The sequence below is a fragment of the Acanthochromis polyacanthus genome, chromosome 19, assembly GCF_021347895.1.
Source record: "Acanthochromis polyacanthus isolate Apoly-LR-REF ecotype Palm Island chromosome 19, KAUST_Apoly_ChrSc, whole genome shotgun sequence".
Taxonomy (NCBI): Eukaryota; Metazoa; Chordata; class Actinopteri; family Pomacentridae; genus Acanthochromis; species Acanthochromis polyacanthus.
In genome coordinates this window covers 20,073,863-20,095,363 of record NC_067131.1, presented here as the reverse complement: position 1 = coordinate 20,095,363, position 21,501 = coordinate 20,073,863, and the positions used below count along the sequence as shown (strand labels likewise).

General features: G+C 40.3%; 1 long non-coding RNA gene across 1 annotated transcript; it reads right to left on the bottom strand.

The window, feature by feature from the left end:
• Positions 1-844: 844 nt before the first annotated feature.
• Positions 845-19,887, bottom strand: LOC127531162 (uncharacterized). Its single transcript, XR_007938155.1, has 3 exons — positions 19,601-19,887; positions 19,445-19,512; positions 845-1,068 (listed from the first exon to the last, which is right to left on the bottom strand). It is a non-coding gene; the product is annotated as an uncharacterized LOC127531162 (long non-coding RNA).
• Between the last annotated feature and the right edge of the window lie 1,614 nt (positions 19,888-21,501).

The following is a 21,501-nucleotide window of genomic DNA, read 5'->3' as shown; positions in this document are numbered from 1 at the left end:
ATGAGATTGCAAACATTTGAGCTTTTACAACTACACTGCCAAAATCCCCATATAGAGGCGATCTTCAGAAAAATTAGATGCATTTGAAGTTGGATTGCCTTTTAATTCGGCTTACTTCAGAAGTACTAGTATAGAACATGATCCCTCACTGGCCTCCCACCAACAAACACAACTAGTTCTTTTAGGAAGAACTTTAAGGCTGCACTTGCCTTATATTCTACATCCGTGTCTCATATCATGAATGTAGTCAAGGAGTATAACGAGTTACCAGCCAAGATTAGCGTCACCAGTTCTCACACTCATCCCTCCTTCTGTTCGCAAGTTATGTTTTTGCAGAAAATTATGACGTCGCTGTGAGGCTGACCTTTGACCTTTTGAATAGTAAACATCATCACTTCATCATTTTGTCTTATTAGACATTTGTGGGACATTTTGTCATGATTACCCCATGATAGTGTCAATATTAAAGGAGAAATATGTTGTTCATAGTGACAAACCCCACAGAGATTCTGTTATCTGCTGCCCCCCTCAGTTCTACATAGCATTCTGACATCTATAAGCTCATTGTTTTCAGTCTCACAACAGTTTTCACTAAAATAATCAAAAACACATCTCTAAATGAATGCCACAATTATTCTATGTCACCATATTGACTTTCTAAAGTGACTGTGTAATAGTTCCAGTCCGCTGGGCTATGTAAACTAAAAAAACAACCCCAAAACAAACAGACAAAAATGACCCATATGAGAACCAGTGTGTTTTTATGCTAATTTTTTTTGTCATTTTAGTTAAGAATAATAATTTGTATTGTTGTTTGTAGTATAGTTTGTCCACACAAGAATGATAACATGTTTGAAATATGTTTATTTTTCACTTTATAACAGATTTTGAACATTCTGATAATTGAAAAATACAAATATTACACAGAACACCAATAGAAGAATTTCAACATCCATTTCGTTGACAGTTTTCCACTCTTTTCCTCCAGCTGTTGCTGTTCTCCGTTCCTCCAAGTTTGTGTACTTCATCACCTCTTGTATGATATTATAAGTGATAAGGAACTTGGGGCTGTAATACAAATATTACAATTTATTTAACAGTGTAAAAGATAACTTAAAAATCTAAATGGAATGATATCAAAAACATGTTTATTGAGGAATAGCTGGAATATGAAATGATAAAACTTTTCATTACAAAGATATTGAAAAAAGACCTTATTTTTGACCCACTTATGCATCTAATGGTTAATGCGCTGGATTATTGATTAAGTGTTAGTAAATAGCAAATAATTTGTTAATATGAATTAACAAATTAATTCATATTAATTTGTTCATATTAATTAATTATAATTAATCATATAAAATAATTCATATTAATTTTTACCTCAGGCAAATGCAGCTTTGCCTGCATTTGCCTGAGGTAGATCATTGGCATCAAAGTCATTTATTTACTGGTCAACCACAACAGGTGAACTATAGAACACCGATCACCTTGTTGCAATGCAAAATTGTACTTCTCAGCCTTTGTGTTTGGCATTCATGAGGATCTTACTGTGGTATGTACCACCCACGTTAACATTGCTGTAGACCAAGCACACCCCGTCCACATCAACAACTTCCCCCAGCAGGTCAATGTGTCCCGCTACACTGCAAAAAACTGCACAACAATGATTTTTAGGAACACAACAAAATTACATCTTCATACTCTCCAGATCCTAATCTCAATGAGCATTCATGGGATCCACATGAAAAATTCCACTCCACAGAGGCTCCCACCCCACAACCCACAGGACACAAGGGATTTGCTGCCAATATTCTGTTGTCAGACAGCATAGGACTCCCTCAATATCAAGCAGGTGGATTTAATGTCGTGGCTCATGTATCAATTTAATGCTAGGTTTAGAAGATCTGTATTAAACATTACTGCTTGGTGTGCACTAGCTTCTCAACACAAACATACAGATTATAAAATTTAAATACAAGAATATTGCCCTCCATGTTTGTCGTATTGATTTTGCAAATAAACTGATAGAAATAGGAAATGTTCTCCGTATAGATAAGGTGGTTATTGTGTACCGCTAGGGCTGCAACTAACGACCCATCGACGAATCGTCTGAGCATGATACGTCATCAAAACCGGAAGTGAACGCGCAATGCAATAGAAATCTCCGTCCGACCGGAGCGCGGAACACGGAGGGACATCGGCGCTGCATCGTGCATATATTATGTATGCACGATGCAGCGCGGATGTCTGCGTTTAGATACAGCTGTATAGTAAACGCGGACATCCGCGCTTATGATAGATGTCCGCGCTGCATCATGCGTACATAATATATGCACGATGCAGCGCCGATGTCCGTCCCTGTTCCCCGCTCCGGTCGGACGGAGATTTCTGTCGCATTGCCCGTTCACTTCCGCTTTTGATGACGTATCGTGCTCAGACGATTCGTCGACGCGTCGTTAGTTGCAGCCCTACCGCTGGAGCTGCTGTCTTTTGGCTCAGAGCAATTATCAAAACGCTGCTGCTGATTAATGCAGCATGTGTGTGCAATGTTTCCTGACACACAACACTAGACCTTCCCAATGGCACAAGAAAATGTGGTCACTTAAAGCTGCCCTGTTCTAATCAATTTGAAAGTGTACATGCTGACCTCGTAGACTCATGGCACCATGTCGTGGACTGGTCATGTGAGTGCATCACACACACTCCCACACACTCATGTGAGCTAGCAGGGGGGACATGCTCTTATGGACCCTGCTCTGAAAGCAGGTTTGCCCAAGCTGTTTGTACTGGCGTCGCTCCAGCCTACAGCCACTCACACTGTGACTGAGTGCAGAGAGGGGCAAAAAATATAGAACATTTTACAGAAAAAAGAACAGATAAGGAGAACAAACTGTCACAGGGAAAAAGGGCAAACATTACAGCGCTGAGTGTAGGAGAAGGAGAAAATGCTTACACAACAGAGTGAAGAAAAAGGAGAGAATGGAGGAAGACATGGTCAGAGCTGCATGGGAAGGAAACACAGAGAGGAATGTTTAGGCTCATTCTTTGAACTCTCATTTCAATTGGGGCAAATTTGTGATTAATGGATTTTCACATAGACATGAAATCATTCACCACTTCCCTGTGACATTCTTCCAAATTCTGTCGGTTCCCTTCTAGGCTTGATCCCAGTTCAGGACTGTGGGTGTCTCTCCGCCCACACCATGGGTCATAGCAGACAGTAAACACTGGCCAACAGAACTCAGCTCAGAGAGAGAGGGTTCTATCCAATGAGCTGTATATGCAGCAGCTTATTTAATAACATCTCTGTAAGCTGAGGCACACACCAAACGCTTACTACTTGCATGCAGTTAACACTTGTTTTGCAGGCTGAACTATGGATAAATCTCTTTGATAGAGACAGCTTGTTATACAACTATTCAACTAATCAACAGCTGAGTAGCTTTCCTGTTGGCTGTTAGGATTTTTAATCTTCATTGACATTTAGGCAAGCAGCTTTTTTATTGAACATACACAAGACAGAGAGTTAACAGCCTAGTGTTATGATATTGCACTTTATGGTGTTTTGAGCAATATGTAAACATATCTAACATTAACTAATCAGCTCTAATCATTAAGCTATAGCCAAGACTGAAGGAGATGTCATTTTGTAGGCAAAAGATCACTGACTTTACATAAAGATTGATGAACCAGGCTGTCACCATCTCGGCAGTACCTGACTCTCCTACCTCCAAGTTAGTCCAAAAATGATTTAAATGAGTGAGTTATATAAAAATTCACCCTCCTTACAGTTCATAGGGCTCATGAATGGAAAAATTTGCAATGTAGACCATACTATTTTTTGTACTATCCTGCAAACATGTTTTTTTTTCTGGTGTAAAGTTAGACATTTTAACATGGGGGTCTGTGGGGATCGAATCATTTTTGGAGCCACCCTCAAGTGGCCATTCGAGGAATTGCAGTTTTTGGCACTTCTAAACTGGCTTCATTTTTTAGTATTTTGCAATTTAGAAAGCTAGATTACAACTGAGGGGATCATCACAGTTGTCATAATTTGGGTACACAAATGAGTGCACAAAATTTTAAAAATGCGGGGATTACCAATGTTAGCACAATTTGTCCATTTGGCCACACAAATCTCTACAAATTGTAATCACAGTCCATCTAGTAGTTTTTAACATATCTGACTTTGGATCCAAGGTCAGGAGCCAGAAGACCAACAGTACCACAGCTAACAAAACAAACATACAGTTAGCAGAGAAGGTAGGTGATTTTGCAAGAACGGGTTGAGTTATGCCACTCATGATTTGTTGATAACAACTGTGAATGAAAGGAGTCTGTGGTTTGTCTAATATAGTTGTATTTATTACAAATTGTATTCCACCAATAACCAGGATGTAGGACACGCTACTGGTGTAGAGACTGAGTCTTTGTGTCCCACAAGGCACTGGACATTTCCGAACACCAGCAGCTTTGTGGGATTGACACAGCTCAGCTGAACAGTGGCAATCACTGGAGTGGCCTTGTGTGGGCTTCTGTATAGTAGTCATAGGACGTGGCGCAACCAAAGGACACATGACGTTGGTTCTACGTGGTGTGAGATATAGAAGGAGGCGAGCTACTAAGGTCAAATATCAGATTATTTAGAAGCTTGTCATATTCACAGGCTGTGAGTAACATGGTCACCAACTGAAGAGTCCAGTTTTTCAGCTGTAACAGAAAAGCTACACATTTGTAAAAGCTGTTCTTAGGTACAAACTCTGATGAAGTAGAGTCTCTGAGGCATTTAATCCTCTGTGAATTTGCTATATGGAGGTAAAAAGTAACTTGTGGCTTAAGAAAAGTTGTCCAAATATGCACTTTCCTTTGTAGCAAACTAATAGTTTGATGTAATTCAGTTTGGTTTTATTTTTGTTGTGCCAGATCACAAAGTAACTTATCTCAAGACACTTCACATAGTGAGGTAATGAATTCATAATATTATAGAGACAAACCCAGCAAATCCAATGATTCCATTTTAGCAGCTCATTGGTGATGGAAAGGAAAAATCTCTCTTTTAGCATACTATTTGTTTACTTAGTTTACATCAGACTGGTGAGCTCAGAAGAAGTATACCACAATTGTTATTACAAGTACAAAGCTGGAACCCGTTAGCAAGCTTAGCATGAAGGCTAGAAACTGGAGAAAGCAGCAAGGAAACAAAGAAGGAAGTTCCCATTAGAACTACTAATGGTTCGTTTTTATATTTCAGTTCACATTTATTTGAGCAAATTAAACAGACGAAGGACAATATATTATTTGATGACCTGTGAGGTGTTTGTACAAGTGTTTTTGAACTCTTTGTTTCGTTTTTACTGTAATCTAGACTAAACACTCCTCTGCTTCAGCTCCATAGGCTTCCCAAAGGCATAACAGTGTTTAGTCTTCTCATCTGCTACCAGTTGGTTAAAAAGTTAGAAAGCATACTTTTCAAGTGTTGAACTCTTCCTTTAAAGATTTAATATGCATGATTTTAAACAGTGATATAGCAGTAATATTGTAGTAAACAATTATCAGCTATGTAAAGATATAGTGGAGTAATTGCATCTTTTAATATAAGAAGTCACACTCTGTTGTATTCTGAGCTTTTCTGTTATATATTTGGAAGGCTGCTTTGGTTGCATGTTCTTATTAGTGCATGTGAGTCCCTCCCTTTGAAACTCTGCATTTCGAAACAAGTCAGGAGTGACCGAACACACTACTTTGTATAGCTCCGGTCGGTGTTTCCATGGACTCACTCAGAAGAGTGGAACAGACATCAGTAAGTGGAGAGACAGGTGAGGTGAAGGTAACATTACTCAAGTTAACGGCAACTCATCATGGCCATTCAGTGTATTTTTCAAAGCTAATGTGGGTTAATGGTTATGACTGTTACTTTTCGTCGTCAGCCCTACGACAGACTGGCGACCTGTCCAGGGTGTCCCCTGCCTTCGCCCGAGTCAGCTGGGATAGGCTCCAGCACCCCTCGCGACCCTAGTGAGGATAAAGCCGTGTATAGAGAAGGGATGGATGGACTTTCCGTGGTCTTTCATTCAGCCTTGCTGACTGTAAATGAATCCGAAGGAGGTGTGGACAATGTACCCGTTTATTTTGGTCTGAGCTGCTAGTGCTCCATTAACATCTATTGGTTCTGAACATTGCATATAAAATACAACCTTTAATATCACAGTTGGTATCTTGCCATGCAGATAGCTTCAGTTTTAGGCCCTCAAGTTTTGAGATATTCATCTTTGCCACCACCACAGTGCAGTTGAGGTAAGTGTCATTGTCAGTGGTCATAGCATTGACAAATGACATGCTGTAAACTCCATCCATCCATTCTCTATACACCTCTTTATCCTCACTAGGGTCGCGGTGGGTGCTGGAGCCTATCCCAGCTGACTCGGGTGAAGGCAGGGGACACCCTGGACAGATCGCCAGTCTGTCACAGGACTACATATACAGACAAACAATCACACTCACATTCACACCTTCTATGGAGCCATAATGCTGACAGTAAGTTTTGGCATTGAAAAATGTTGAATTGAAAACGAAAATACAAACATTGAACTTTCAATCTTACTGGCAGTGTTTTCGCGGAGCCATAATGCTGACAGTAAGTTTTGGCATTGAAAAATGTTGAACTCAAAGCGAAAATACAAACATTGAACTTTCAATCTTACTGGCAGTGTTTTCACGTGAGGGGCGGGGGCTAGGGGGGCGGGGCTTATAGCGCGAGAACGCTTCTTGTTTTTGAGGAAAGGGGACAGGAGCAGATTGCCCTGTGCTGGCTAATGCCATTTTCGTTTGACCAAGCATGGATCAGAGTTCACCTGGACCTGGGACTTCGAAAATGCCAGTAAGTCTGTTTCTCTTTGTACGTATTAGTATATAATATTTTTCCACACAGAACCTTGTGGCGTTAAATCCACTTTAGGCTTCATATTATGCTAATTTAGCAAACGTGCTAACGTTCTCTAAGCTAGCTAATGCATAATCAAGGATTTAGCCCGCAGAATCAAGAATTTTTACCTGCGTTTTTTCTGGAGGGGCTAAGTTGTGGCGAAATAATATTTAAGTTATTTAACCTGTTGCGCTTCAGTTGTGCTTCAGTGTTCCGCCCGCGGTACACTTTGAGATCTGCATAAGCAATTTGCTAAATGTCTGAAACTGCAAACGCGATTATACAAACACTATACGCCGATGGAAAGCTTAGATTCTCACGAATCCGCCGGTATAAACCACTTTCAGATGTGATTACCACAGCAGGTAATATAAACACATTTGTCCTACAAACAACGAATATCCATCCATCCGTTCTCTATACACGGCTTCAACGTACACAGCACGACTCACATTTCCGGGTTCATTATTACACACAGATGAAAATATTCCAAAAAAAACGGCCATAATCCAACCTTGGACATCCAGACGAAACAAGCCAGTAAAATATTTTGTCCAAAACATGTCTTGAAGACGGTATATGATCCACAAATAGGTCGTTTTTGAGGAAATGCACCTCGCGATGTGCGACCAATATTCCCTGTCATATTTTTATTTACAAATAAAATATTAGCGATTTTTTTGTACTGAAAATGGCTGGAATTGACTGCAGCTTAAAGGGGTAATTTAATAAATAATATTGAATAATAATATTAATATTTAAGTTGATGAAGAATCCCTCCTGTAAGTGGAAATGTGTCTGTAGAAACGAGTCAAAGCCCTTTTACATTAGCTAGCTTAGAGAACGTTAGCACATTTGCTAAATTAGCATAATATGAAGCCTAAAGTGGATTTAACGCCACAAGGTTCTGTGTGGACAAATATTATATACTAATACGTACAAAGAGAAACAGACTTACTGGTGTTTTCGAAGTCCCAGGGCCGGGATTGAGAGTCAAATTCGGCCCGGGACTTTTTGGACCAGACCAGCCCACCTGTGCAATCGACTCGAATCCCCCCCCCCCCCCCCCCCCCCAGCTCATAGAGTTGATTACAATTCAGACCATACAAAAATCCTTTTTCAAACATTTTACCTGTGAAGCACACATTAAGACCATCGAGAAAAAACTATAATATGCAGATGGAAGAATATAAATCACATTTGAATATTTTGGCAGCTTAAGAAATAAAAATAATATATATATTTTTTTGCCTTTTTATTGTGATAGTCGCAGTGAAGAGGGACAGGAGATGGGGAGAAAAGTAGGTGGATGACATGCAGCCAAGGGCCGCAGGTAGGAATTGAACCCAAGCTGCTGCGTTGGATTCTAGCCCCTATACATGGGTCGCCTGCTTAACCCTATAAGCTATACGGGCGTCGGGTGCCCATTAATCAAAATTATTTAATAAATACCAGCGTACCGGCCCACATGTGGACCCTTCGGTCAAATGACCGAATGACATAACGTTCAATCCGCCCCTGAGGTGAACTCTGATCCATGCTTGGTCAAACGAAAATGGCATTAGCCAGCACAGGGCAATCTGCTCCTGTCCCCTTTCCTCAAAACCAAGAAGCGCGTTCTCGCACTATAAGCCCCGCCCCTCCAGCGAAAACATTGCCAGTAAGATTGAAAGTTCAATGTTTGTATTTTCGCTTTGAATTCAACATTTTTCAATGCCAAAACTTACTGTCAGCATTATGGCTCCATACACCTACGGGCAATTTAGAGTAATCAATTAACCTCAGCATATTTTTGGGCTGTGGGAGGAAGCTGGAGTGCCCAGAGAAAACCCACGCATGCACAGGGTGAACATGCAAACTCCATGCAGAAAGATCCCAGGCCCACCCTGGGATTTGAACCAGGGATCTTCTTGCTGCAAGGCGAAATTGCTAACCACTACTCTGCTGTGCAGTCCATTCTGTAAACTAAGTAAAATTTTAAGGGACTGTTTCTTCAGTTTCTTCAATGATAACTCCATCTCAAAAATAGCAAAATAGGAAATACAATCAGAACTATCTACATAGGTAGGTAGACATAAATGAATGGGACATGTTTTTTCTGTAGTGTGTGTACCAGTGACCTCATAATGTAACAAAAGAAACAACATGTAATACATCATTAACATAAACATGAACCAAATCACCAGAATACTGTGATGTGATGCGTTGTCCAATGTACTCACAGTAGGAACATATCCTACTGTGAGTACATTGGATACACTGCATACCCTGCTGTTGCTACAAAAGTTTTTATACAAAAAGCTTGGGATTATCCAGGCCAAACAGTAAGTGAAAGTGTTCTTATCATCAGCAACATCACAGTCAGAGCCTCTGAGGAAATCCTCTCCTTCATCATTCAGGTGTATTGCACTTCGGTGTTGCCATTTCCATTTATCATCTAAACCGACTGAATTGACTGAATTGACCGTGTTGACTATTCACCCCAACATTTTCTGATTACTGGGCTGAATTGCACTGAGTAGCAATTCCCAGCCAAAGAGCAATGTCACAATTACTCTCCTTCTCCCCTCCCTGGAGATTACAGCATTGAGCTGCTGATGCAGTTGCGTACGGTACAGCGGGCCCCTGAAACACTTGTTTTTCTGCACCGCGGCTCTTTTTTGTGTTCTCACGCTCTTTTTCACCCAGCCTATCACCTTTCTCCATTTCTATCAAAGGACATCCATCAGCGAAATATGGCTCCACCTTCTCTTGTTACCCCAACAGCACTGTGTCAGCTCTCTCAGCCAAAGAGCACAGATTGCTGCTGCTGCTCCTGGAAGTGCTGGGGAGGTTACAGACAACACACTCCAACACTGCACGTGTTTCCCTCAATCAAAATTACATACCACTTTTTCTTGAATGATTTACTAAACATTCATCTGACAGAGCGAGTGACCGCTTCCTGAGGTCCTATAAGGATGTTTACAATATATATATATGAATATAGAGCAGCATTCGTCATTACATCTCCTCACATGAATGATCATGACTTCAGGCTCATTATTCCTTCTCATCTTGGTCAGCTGTTTATAAAGGCAGAACAAAGCCATCACATTTGTCTCTATGGATAGCACAAAACTCTTTGCCCTCTACTTTTTCAACTAACAACTGCTAAAAAAAAGCCTCATTGCCATTTAAGAAATGAGATCTGACATTTATCAGAAAAATAGCACTTGAGTGCTACTCTAACTGTGGAAGAGCATGGGGTAATGTGTAAGAATAGTTACCATGACTACACTGACATCATTTCTGGCAAACAGAATTGAAGGCTTCTCAATAGAGGATCTGTGCAAACTCTAGCTCTGGATACACTGATGTAAAACAGCGATTTTTTTAGGATGTGTTCAAGCTCATTTTCTGTTAAAATCTTGTGACGATGGCAATGCACAGTGTTCACATAATCTGACATCATCCGCTGCAATGCCTGCCCAGAGTAGGATCTCACCCACACAGATGAGGGGAGAAGACAGAAATCTGTTTAAAGGAGGGTGCAGTAGGTGTGGGGGAGAAGGTTACAGTCCAAATGGGAGAAGAGCAGTTAAGGGGAGGGGGTAAAAAATACAAATCACAATGACAGGGACAGTCTGCCTACAGTAGCACACTCCATTCAGTATTCATGGATATGTGACACATTCCTACTGCAATGGATAGCTCTCGCTCTAAAACCCATTCTCTCCACGAGCACTGGCTGTTCATTTCAGAGCATAATTGAATTTCTCAAAAAGTCGATCTGACTGCAAGGGCACAGCTTTGCCATGTAGTACGTCGTGTGAGCCAGGACGGCAGCAAAAACACTGAGTGATCTTGTGTCCGTGCCACGTCTGTGTTATTAAGCTTAATGCAACTCTGTTCTGTTCTGCTGGCTGATTCATGACACAGCACTCGGCATGCTAAACATAATCCTCCAACATGAAACCAAATAGTAGAGCAGAATGGTATTTAAATAGGAGGAGCACAGCTGATTCCCTATTGTGTAACCTTCTTTCTCCTCCAGATGGCTTGATATGAATCTTTCCAGGGGTCAAAACACTGTAACCCGGCTCAAATATGAAACCGCTGGGTGCTACGTGGCATGAATACGCTCATTATTCTACATAAACACTACTTCCTCCCTCTCTGCAGATGTATGGTAAGTAAGCTCAGGCTCAGACTCACAGAGAAATGTCTGTGTTTGTCCATGCATGTAGAGTGTGTATCGGAAGGCAGGGGGGGCAAATATTACCACTGCTTATATTAATGACATTCCTGGCACTGGTGTGAAAAGGAGTTCTCTGGCCTCCCCCTGGCTGCTACAGCATTTGTAAACAACTCAAAAGGAAGCAGCGCATAACACCCGATCCCCACGTACTCCACACTCAAGTGGGCTGCCATGTACCACAGCAAAGACTCTTTTTCTAAACTTTTCAATGATTTTCTTGTGTAAATATATGTGCTGCAGATAAATCACTTTCAGCTGCTTTAATCATCACAGTCAAGTGTTTAAATACCATCATTTCTTTGAATTTAGGGGAAGAATAAAGCAGGTGCTTGTGCATGTGTGCATGAAGCTATAAATTCCAGTGAGCAGTGTAATCTTACATTGCTATTACTACAGAGCTGCTATGAATACTAATTGAGTGCCACCTCCTCTTCCATGGGTAAGACTGTATTTCAACAACAGAGCAGTAAAACTTCTGTTGCATGCTACCTCACATTTCTTTAGCTGGTAAATGATACACAATACCAGTCAAAAGTTTGGACACACCATCTCATTCAGTGCTTTTTATTCATTTGTATTTTCTATATTGTAGATTAATACTGAAGATTAACTCTTTCTTGTGTACAACATAATTACTATGCCAAGGAACATGGTGGGGTTATGTGATGATCAGCGTACATTTGTCTGTCTGTGCGCAGCATTACTCAAAAACGGACTAACAGATTTGGATGAAATTTTCAGGGAAGGTCAAAAATGACACAAGAACCAAGTGATTATATTTTGGCAGTGATGTGGCTTATAGTCTAAATCCACAGATTTGTAAAAGATTTCTGTGTCATTGCGAGATAGTGGCACAGTGTCACTGTAACCATGGCAACAAGTGAACACTACATCAGCTACCTGCTGACGATCACATGTTTGCGATCCTACTACAAATTGACCGTTGTGGATTTATCGGGACTTATTCGTCGGAAATGATACAAGGAACAATTGATTAAATTGTGGGTGTGTTTCCAAGTCCCATCAATTCCTGCCATCTGCTACATATTTAAGTCATGCGATTCGGTATCTGTCCATAACATACACATGCATAACACCTGCCTGTGCCCACTGCAAGATAATTTTCTATTAAAGATTTCATCCATGAGTAATGATACAACGACTGAACAGCCTTGGCAGAGTACTACACTGTCTCAGTGTTTTTCTTGTTTCATATGTATTCTTTTATAGTGCTGATGTGTTCAGTATTAATATACAATGTACAAAATAACTAAAAAACACTGAATGAAAAAGTGTGTCCAACCTTTTGACTGGTAGTATATATGCACAGAGACCTTATTTACAGACACCTGCTGAAGAGAACCTAATGTTCATGCTCATGTGTTGAAGAGAGCAGTTCTAGTTGATAATTCTGCTAAAAATACTTTAACATTACACATTAAGATTCCAGTTATCCTGCAGACTCAGTCCATTTTCAGTGATTTGTTCCCGTAAATATGGAATTAAGCCATCCATGTTGTTGATTTTTAGCAATTTCAGAAATAATGATGAATTTTGATTAACTGCCAGATGATGTCTAAGCATAACTTCATTTTAGCAGCGATGGGAAATGTATGTATTTGCAAGTCTGTATACACACGTGGACAAAATTGGTACCCCTCAGTTAAAGAAGGAAAAACCCACAATTCTCACTGAAATCACTTGAAACTCACAAAAGTAACAATAAATAAAAATTTATTGAAAATTAAATAATCAAAATCAGCCATCACTTTTGAATTGTTGATTAACATAATTATTTAAAAAAACAAACTAATGATATAGGGCTGGACAAAAATGATGGTACCCATAACTTAATATTTTGTTGCACAACCTTTTGAGGCAATCACTGCAATTAAACGATTTCTGTATTTGTCAATGAGCGTTCTGCAGCTGTCAACAGGTATTTTGGCCCACTCCTCATGAGCAAACAGCTCCAGCTGTCTCAGGTTTGATGGGTGTCTTCTCCAAATGGCATGTTTCAGCTCCTTCCACATATGTTCAATGGGATTCAGATCTGGGCTCATAGAAGGCCACTTTAGAATAGTCCAACGCTTTTCTCTCAGCCATTCTTGGGTGTTTTTGGCTGTGTGTTTTGGATCGTTGTCCTGTTGGAAGACCCATGACCTGCGACTGAGACCAAGCTTTCTGACACTAGGCAGCACATTTCTCTCCAGAATGCCTTGATAGTCTTCAGATTTCATCGTACCTTGCACACTTTCAAGACACCCTGTGCCAGATGCAGCAAAGCAGCCCCAAAACATTACTGAGCCTCCTCCATGTTTCACCGTAGGGACAGTGTTCTTTTCTTCGTATGCTTGGTTTTTGAGTCTACGAACATAGAGTTGATGTGCCTTACCAAAAAGCTCCAGTTTGGTCTCATCTGTCCAAAGGACATTCTCCCAGAAGCTTTGTGGCTTGTCAACATGCATTTTTGCAAATTCCAGTCTGGCTTTTTTATGAGTTTTTTTCAGCAGTGGTGTCCTCCTTGGTCGTCTCCCATGAATTCCACTTTGGCTCAAACAACAACGAATGGTGCGATCTGACACTGATGTACCTTGGCCTTGGAGTTCACCTTTAATTTCTTTGGAGGTTGCTCTGGGCTCTTTGGATACAATTCGAACGATCCGTCTCTTCAATTTGTCATCAATTTTCCTCTTGCGGCCACGTCCAGGGAGGTTGGCTACTGTCCCGTGGGTCTTGAACTTCTGAATAATATGAGCCACTGTTGTCACAGGAACTTCAAGCTGTTTAGAGATGGTCTTATAGCCTTTACCTTTAAGATGTTTGTCTATAATTTTTTTTCGGATGTCCTGGGACAATTCTCTCCTTCGCTTTCTGTTGTCCATGTTCAGTGTGGTACACACCTTTTCACCAAACAGCAGGGTGACTACTTGTCTCCCTTTAAATAGGCAGACTGACTGATTATGAGTTTGGAAACACCTGTGATGTCAATTAAATGACACACCTGAGTTAATCATGTCACTCTGGTCAAATAGTTTTCAATCTTTTATAGAGGTACCATCATTTTTGTCCAGGCCTGTTTCATTAGTTTGTTTTTTTAAATAATTATGTTAATCAACAATTCAAAAGTAATGGCTGCTTTTGATTATTTAATTTTCAATAAATTTTTATTTATTGTTACTTTTGTGAGTTTCAAGTAATTTCAGTGAGAATTGTGGGTTTTTCCTTCTTTAACTGAGGGGTACCAACAATTTTGTCCACGTGTGTAGCTGATCTTCGTTTTAGGGCCTGAGCCTTTTCACACATTCTGATCACAAGAACCACAGCCCTGTTTTTTTTTTTTTTTTTTTTTTTTACCACTTATCATGAATGTGTGATGTTCACTCAAAACAGTTGCTACTCACTTAAGAGGAGTCAAAAGTGACATTGCAGTGACAACAACACAATATATTGTGATTGCAACATCCCCAGTTCTGTTTCCGGTAAATTTTTTGCTGTCTAACTTTGGATAAAAAACATCAACTGCCTACGAAATACTAAAAACCCTCAAACCAGTTGATTTTATAGGTCATTTGGGGATTCTGACTTAAATATGATAACATTATATTTTGATATGTTAAAAGTTAGCAAACTCTTTTTAAGTATCTTGTACATATGGAAGCGAATGTGACTCAAAACTCAAATTCAAAAGCATTAGCAGAAATGCTTTTGCATTTCAAAGTCATGGCTGCACTTTTTGACTCAAAAATGAAATTAAAAAGCAATATTCCAAAATGCAATTTCATTTTCTTCTTCAACACTGCTCATTTTGTGACGAAATGAAAAAGCAAATGCAAATCACATTTGACATTTAATTTTCAAAACGTTCACCAGCAAAAAGGTAACAAAATTCAATTTGAAATGTCAAATTCTAAAATGCAAAAGCATTAGCAGAAATGCTTTTGCATTTCAAAGTCATGGCTGCACTATTTGACTCAAAAATGAAATTAAAAATTAATATTCCAAAATGCAATTTCATTTTCTTCTTCAACACTGCTCATTTTGTGACTAAATGAAAAAGCAAAAGCAAACTCAGAAATGCTTTTTCGTTTTCGTGCTCACCCCGCAAAATGTGTCTCAAAATTCAAACGCAAAAGCAATCTCAAGTGGCGCAGGTAAGTGACGTCACGGACCCCAACTACAACTAGATTTGACTGGAGACCATTGGAGACTCGACGTGCAAGCAGATGGCGACGAGTAGTCCGGTGTTCAAGATTAACTGGTGTTCCCATCAACTGGTGATATTCAGTGAGCGACAGTGAGCAACACATAGCATAGGTGACTGTACCGATGCCTGTTCAAAACACACAGACGTCAATAAACTGTTCCGAAATGTTCTTGTTGTCAGCTTTAACATTGTCGTTATTGCTCTGTTTGGACTCACGGCTGTTGAGTCTACCAGTAATATACTCGGTTTAATGAGGACTTCCAGCTAACGGAGTGGAAATATCGCTTCACTGCGGCAGTGTGACGATTTCCATCACATTAACTGGTGACAGTCTGTGACCTCAGTCCGACAAAAACACCAAGAGAAGTTCTAATACCGTTTTCAAAGCTTACTGCGATGAACCAGTTGGACCTGAGTTGTTCTACTTTTAAACAGACTTTAAATAAAACAATGACATCATATAAACCATCTGACCACATTCTAACCAGAGATTTCACATTCCAGCCTTTGATATGCTTCATCTAATTTTTCACCCGATATTCAGGATTTATTTATTTTACTGGGGCATTGAAAGTTAATCAACATTGTATTCTATAGAATCAATGCATTGTAAATTAAATGCACTGACTTTACAGAACACAATTTTTTTTATTTCTAAAGACGTAGAACAATAATATAGACTATTATATTTATTCTACCAAACCTTAACCAGCCCACCCTTGAACTATATAGCAAGCTGCTGTTTCAAACAAGATCTCAAAACTCAAGATGTGAAACAATAAAATAAGAACGAATAAAAACAGACCAAATACATCATCTTGCTGAATTGTTCCACACTAAGTTCCATCTGCAGATTCCCTCTCAGAGTAAAAACTGCCTCTTGACTGAACACATTTACACTTATATATACTTATGACTACCAATAGCTGTGAATAATTGTTTTTTGTTTGTTTTTTTCCTTTTTATTAGCTTTATTTGACAGGTAAGTAGAGAGACAGACGGAAAAATAGACTGCGGTCAAGTGAGCCGCCCGCACTCTGGGCGTTGCGCGGCTATTCTGTGTAATACGGTAATGCGATCACAGACGCTGAGCAGCCAGGCTGAGAGACGTCCGCTGCAAATACATGCTGTTATACAGATTTTGACTGTCCATATGTGGAAATCCTTAGGCGGTGACAAAGATCTCTCATTGTGGCCTTGTCAGGGGTCGTCCCAGCTACCACCATGTACAATATCACCTGATTTTACTGTAGAATTTTAGAGAAAATTAACGTCAAAGTATGCTGCAATTTCAATCGCCTACGTCCATAATGGCTGCTGCAGTTTCTGCTCCACCCTGCTACTTCCAGCTGCTGACTCACACCAAACTGCTTTGCCAAAGCCACAGTGAGAGATCTTTGTCACCGCCTAAGGATTTCCAGATATGGACAGTCAAAATCTGTATAACAGGATGTATTTGCAGCGGACGTCTCTCAGCCTGGCTGCTCAGCGCCTGTGATCGCATTACCGTATTACACAGAATAGCCGCGCAACGCCCAGAGTGCGGGCGGCTCACTTGACCGCAGTAGAAAACGGGAGAAAACCTACAGCAAAAAGCTGCGAGCTGGAGTTGAACCCGGGCCGCTGCGTCGGGTTTATCTTCTTGTTTATAGATCTCCTGTTTAGTCACCTGAGCTATTGCCCCAGTATATGTGCTATACTGAAAGGAATTGGTGTCTTTTCTCAGTAAACGGTATTAGAACTTCTCTTGGTGTTTTTGTCGGACTGAGGTCACAGACTGTCACCAGTTAATGTGATGGAGATCGTCACACTGCCGCAGTGAAGCGATATTTCCACTCCGTTAGCTGGAAGTCCTCATTAAACCGAGTATATTACTGGTAGACTCAACAGCCGTGAGTCCAAACAGAGCAATAACGACAATGTTAAAGCTGACAACAAGAACATTTCGGAACAGTTTATTGACGTCTGTGTGTTTTGAACAGGCATCGGTACAGTCACCTATGCTATGTGTTGCTCACTGTCGCTCACTGAATATCACCAGTTGATGGGAACACCAGTTAATCTTGAACACCGGACTACTCGTCGCCATCTGCTTGCACGTCGAGTCTCCAATGGTCTCCAGTCAAATCTAGTTGTAGTTGGGGTCCGTGACGTCACTTACCTGCGCCACTTGAGATTGCTTTTGCGTTTGAATTTTGAGACACATTTTGCGGGGTGAGCACGAAAACGAAAAAGCATTTCTGAGTTTGCTTTTGCTTTTTCATTTAGTCACAAAATGAGCAGTGTTGAAGAAGAAAATGAAATTGCATTTTGGAATATTGATTTTTAATTTCATTTTTGAGTCAAATAGTGCAGCCATGACTTTGAAATGCAAAAGCATTTCTGCTAATGCTTTTGCATTTTAGAATTTGACATTTCAAATTGAATTTTGTTACCTTTTTGCTGGTGAACGTTTTGAAAATTAAATGTCAAATGTGATTTGCATTTGCTTTTTCATTTCGTCACAAAATGAGCAGTGTTGAAGAAGAAAATGAAATTGCATTTTGGAATATTGCTTTTTAATTTCATTTTTGAGTCAAAAGGTGCAGCCATGACTTTGAAATGCAAAAGCATTTCTGCTAATGCTTTTGAATTTGAGTTTTGAGTCACATTCGCTTCCATATGTACATACATAGCATTTTACCATTCTTTTAGAATTTGTGTCTCTGGCCACCTGGTATATTTCAATCTAACAATTGCTTATCTCATAGATATGTTTTGGTTGCCATTGAGAACTTTCTCACTCATTGGCTGCTAAACTTTATGCTTTATTCAATGGGAAATTGCTAACTTTTTCTGTCACTTGGTGCTGAGCTGATAACAGAAAGTGGGTTTAAGAAGCTTTTTCACTTCAAACAGCTTCCTGCTTCTGGGCAAAATGACTCCGAGTAGAGCTGTGAGAATGACTCAAACAGTAGTAGTGGGCCATACAACCAAAACAATGACCTACGGTTACAATGTTATGTACAGCTGAAGAAAACTGCATAACTCGGTGGTAATTCCTTGTTGGTTTGTTACGTACTTCATGTAACATCTTTCAGACACACACACACGTGCACAGCAAAGTAATTTGTTGTAAATATGAAAATATTGATCATAGCAGCTTAAATAAAAAGAACAAAACATGTTTTGGTTGCTGTTCCAGTCTACAGTATACCTAAAGATTTATGTTCCTGTACTTGGCTAGAGGACAGAAAATACTGAAATAAAAAGAAATGAAGATAAGTGAATCTGTCCTCAAAGGGGCAGAGAGTGTAATGAAGACCTACAGGAAATCTATGAGTTGGTAGTTTGTTGTAGCAGTGGTTTCATTTTGGGCATGTGTTTTAAATTATACTTGGCCATCTTCTAAGGAAAGACAAAACTAGTTGTGAAAAAAATCTTATATGAGTTGCCATGACCTGCAATTGAAAAGGTTAATAAAAAAAGTAGCTGCTTTTTTTCCTCCAGGTGAAAATATTGAACTCAAGATACAAAGGAAGCCCACATGTGAGGCATGAAAGAGTGAAGCCATCTTTCCGAACATCGTTTGAACTTTGAAGTCCACTGGAAAGAACAGGATCTAATAAATCTAGCCGAGCTCGCTCAGTGTTAGTCAAATAACCAAAAGAAATGAATGCAGGCTTTGGCAGCCTTCTTTTATACAGTATGTTCACATGAGCAATTCTTTTGTGCCAATTTCATTAATTCAGTGTGCCAAAACCCAGTTTCTGTCCATAAAAAGGCCTGTCTTTGGAGTATTTTTTCATTCTCTTCGTGGCAGTAAGCAAGCAGAGTGGCACATATTCTTATTGCCTAGTGGTAGATTTCATTTCATCCCAAGTATTGAGCATGTGATGTTACACACATCAAATTAAAACCCATTGACTCCATTTGGGAATTTAGCAGGGCTTTGTGTGCAGCTGCACAGCCAGAAAGGAAAGGATTTCACAGCTTTGTGAAGAGAAGGGTAAAAAATGTCTATGTGGACTGACTTCACTAAAAAATTTGCATGAGTCATGCTAAAACATCTCACTTCATTAGCTGTGTTTACCTCCAGATCCCAGCCAGACAGACTCACAACAACAGGAGGAAACCTTCACCACGTAGCAGATCCATACTCTGGAGGAGAATAACAAATAAGCCATTGTTAAGCACGGTACGGGACTATTATTCCACCTATCAACTGCCAAAACCAACACTTACTTACTGAGCAGTGGGAGGATGAGCAGCAGGACCATGGACCTGCTTATGGTATTTCTTACAGCGCTGAAAAACGTATTTCTTGGTGAGCAGTGATGCAGCCTGGTGCAAATTGAAACATGTCAGAACATTTGGTCATAGTCACACATTTCCTGTGCTTTGAAGAACTGAAAAAAATCCTGCCCTGCTCTGGTGGCCTTGGTGTGTCTCCAAGGCCCCCATGGTGTGTTTAGCTTGTGCTTGGGTCATCCATCACACAAGCTATTCGTTGGTTGGGGTGTGGCGGTGGGGAGTCATCTCTCACCCCTGCTGAGACTCAATCTGGAGGCTGGAACTCTCCATTGTGCCTGCAGCATCCTGCAGTCTCCGGCTATGATCTGACTGCATTTTATAGCTATTTTGTTTATAGCACTGGTTCTGAGTTAAGCATCAACTATGGCATTGAGAACGCACAATCAACCTCTGAATATGGTCTAATTTATACATTATTGTTTATGGGCTTGCAGACATGAGGAGCAAAGGGTGTCATCCTATTAATGCAAGCGCCACTTAAAATGACAAGCATCATTTTGAAAGAGATGAAATTCTAACTCTCTGTTTCTCTTCTCCTTTACATCCTCTGAAAACACATTTTCTCCCTGGCTGTCCATGGCCGCTTGGGTGCTTGCCAAAATTAAGAATGTACTTTGAAACATTTATGTTAATTTCAGCTGAGCGTAGGAAGGAAGAGGAATGTATCTCTTTTTTCTCATTTTGCAACCATGATTTAGTGAGGAACATGACTTAAACAACAGACTAAATGAATTATCATTGATTCAGATCGATCATATACACCTCTGAAATTATATTGATTTCCCTGCTGTTCTCTCCTGAGAGCCTGTAAGTAGCTGGCAGCTCTCCTATAAATCAGCTTTCAAATTTAACATTTACAGACATGGCATACAGCATTGAGTGGGTTTTTGAATCAGGAGATACTTCTGTGTCTCAGCTCTCCCCTCTTCTCTAAAGAACAGTCTGTCTCCTCTCCTCTTCCTCCTCCTCCTCTCCTGCCCTGCCACCTCCCTCACAGCTGTATAATTCATGTGGCATTGTATTTATTGTGCAAACACAGAGTGCAGGAGCCCATGTTAGGTAAGAAAAGGCTGTGGCGTCAAGCACCTTGGGCCTGACAGGGGAGAGCTTAAGTCCTGCACTGCACAGCTGCTAAAAAACAAGTAGGTAGCAGAGAGCAGCCGGGATCCATTGTGTAACAAATCATTTTCGCAATCCACACACACAATCACGAAGAGGATTTTATCGCAGGTACCCAGCAGGAGAGGAATGACAATATTTACTCAGATGGTAGCTATGAGATCCTTTGTTTAAAAAGTGCTGGAAATTGTGCTTTATCATAGAGCAGCACCCTCAGTGAGGGAATGCTGTTGGGGAAGGTTTAGACGCACAGCTACAGCTGGCTTTAGAAACATCAAAATGTCATTGGTGAGGAACAGGGAACACAACCAGTGACAGGTGTGTCCCTCCGCCACAGGGGCTATCTAGTTCTATTTAACCCTGTAGTGGGAAGAGTGGAGTTTAACGATGCTTCATTTCAGTCTTGTCTCTGGCAGGCAACAAGAATTACATAGGCTATTGCGTACTATAATCACAGCAGAGTCCGAGCTCAGCTCTAGGTTTCATGCACAACTGAGCACAACCTCTGAGCACAGAGGACCTTGAAGAGGAAATGATCACATTAAAGAGACATGTACAGATATGACAGTCTCTAATTCTTCGACCAGACTGGTGCTTGATTTATTTTAGATGGTGTTTAATGAATCCCCTTGTGCTCCCAGGTTTTTAATATGTATTTTCGATCAAATTTGCACTAATAAAGTAGTCCAGAGCACATGAAAGGCAAACCACTACCGT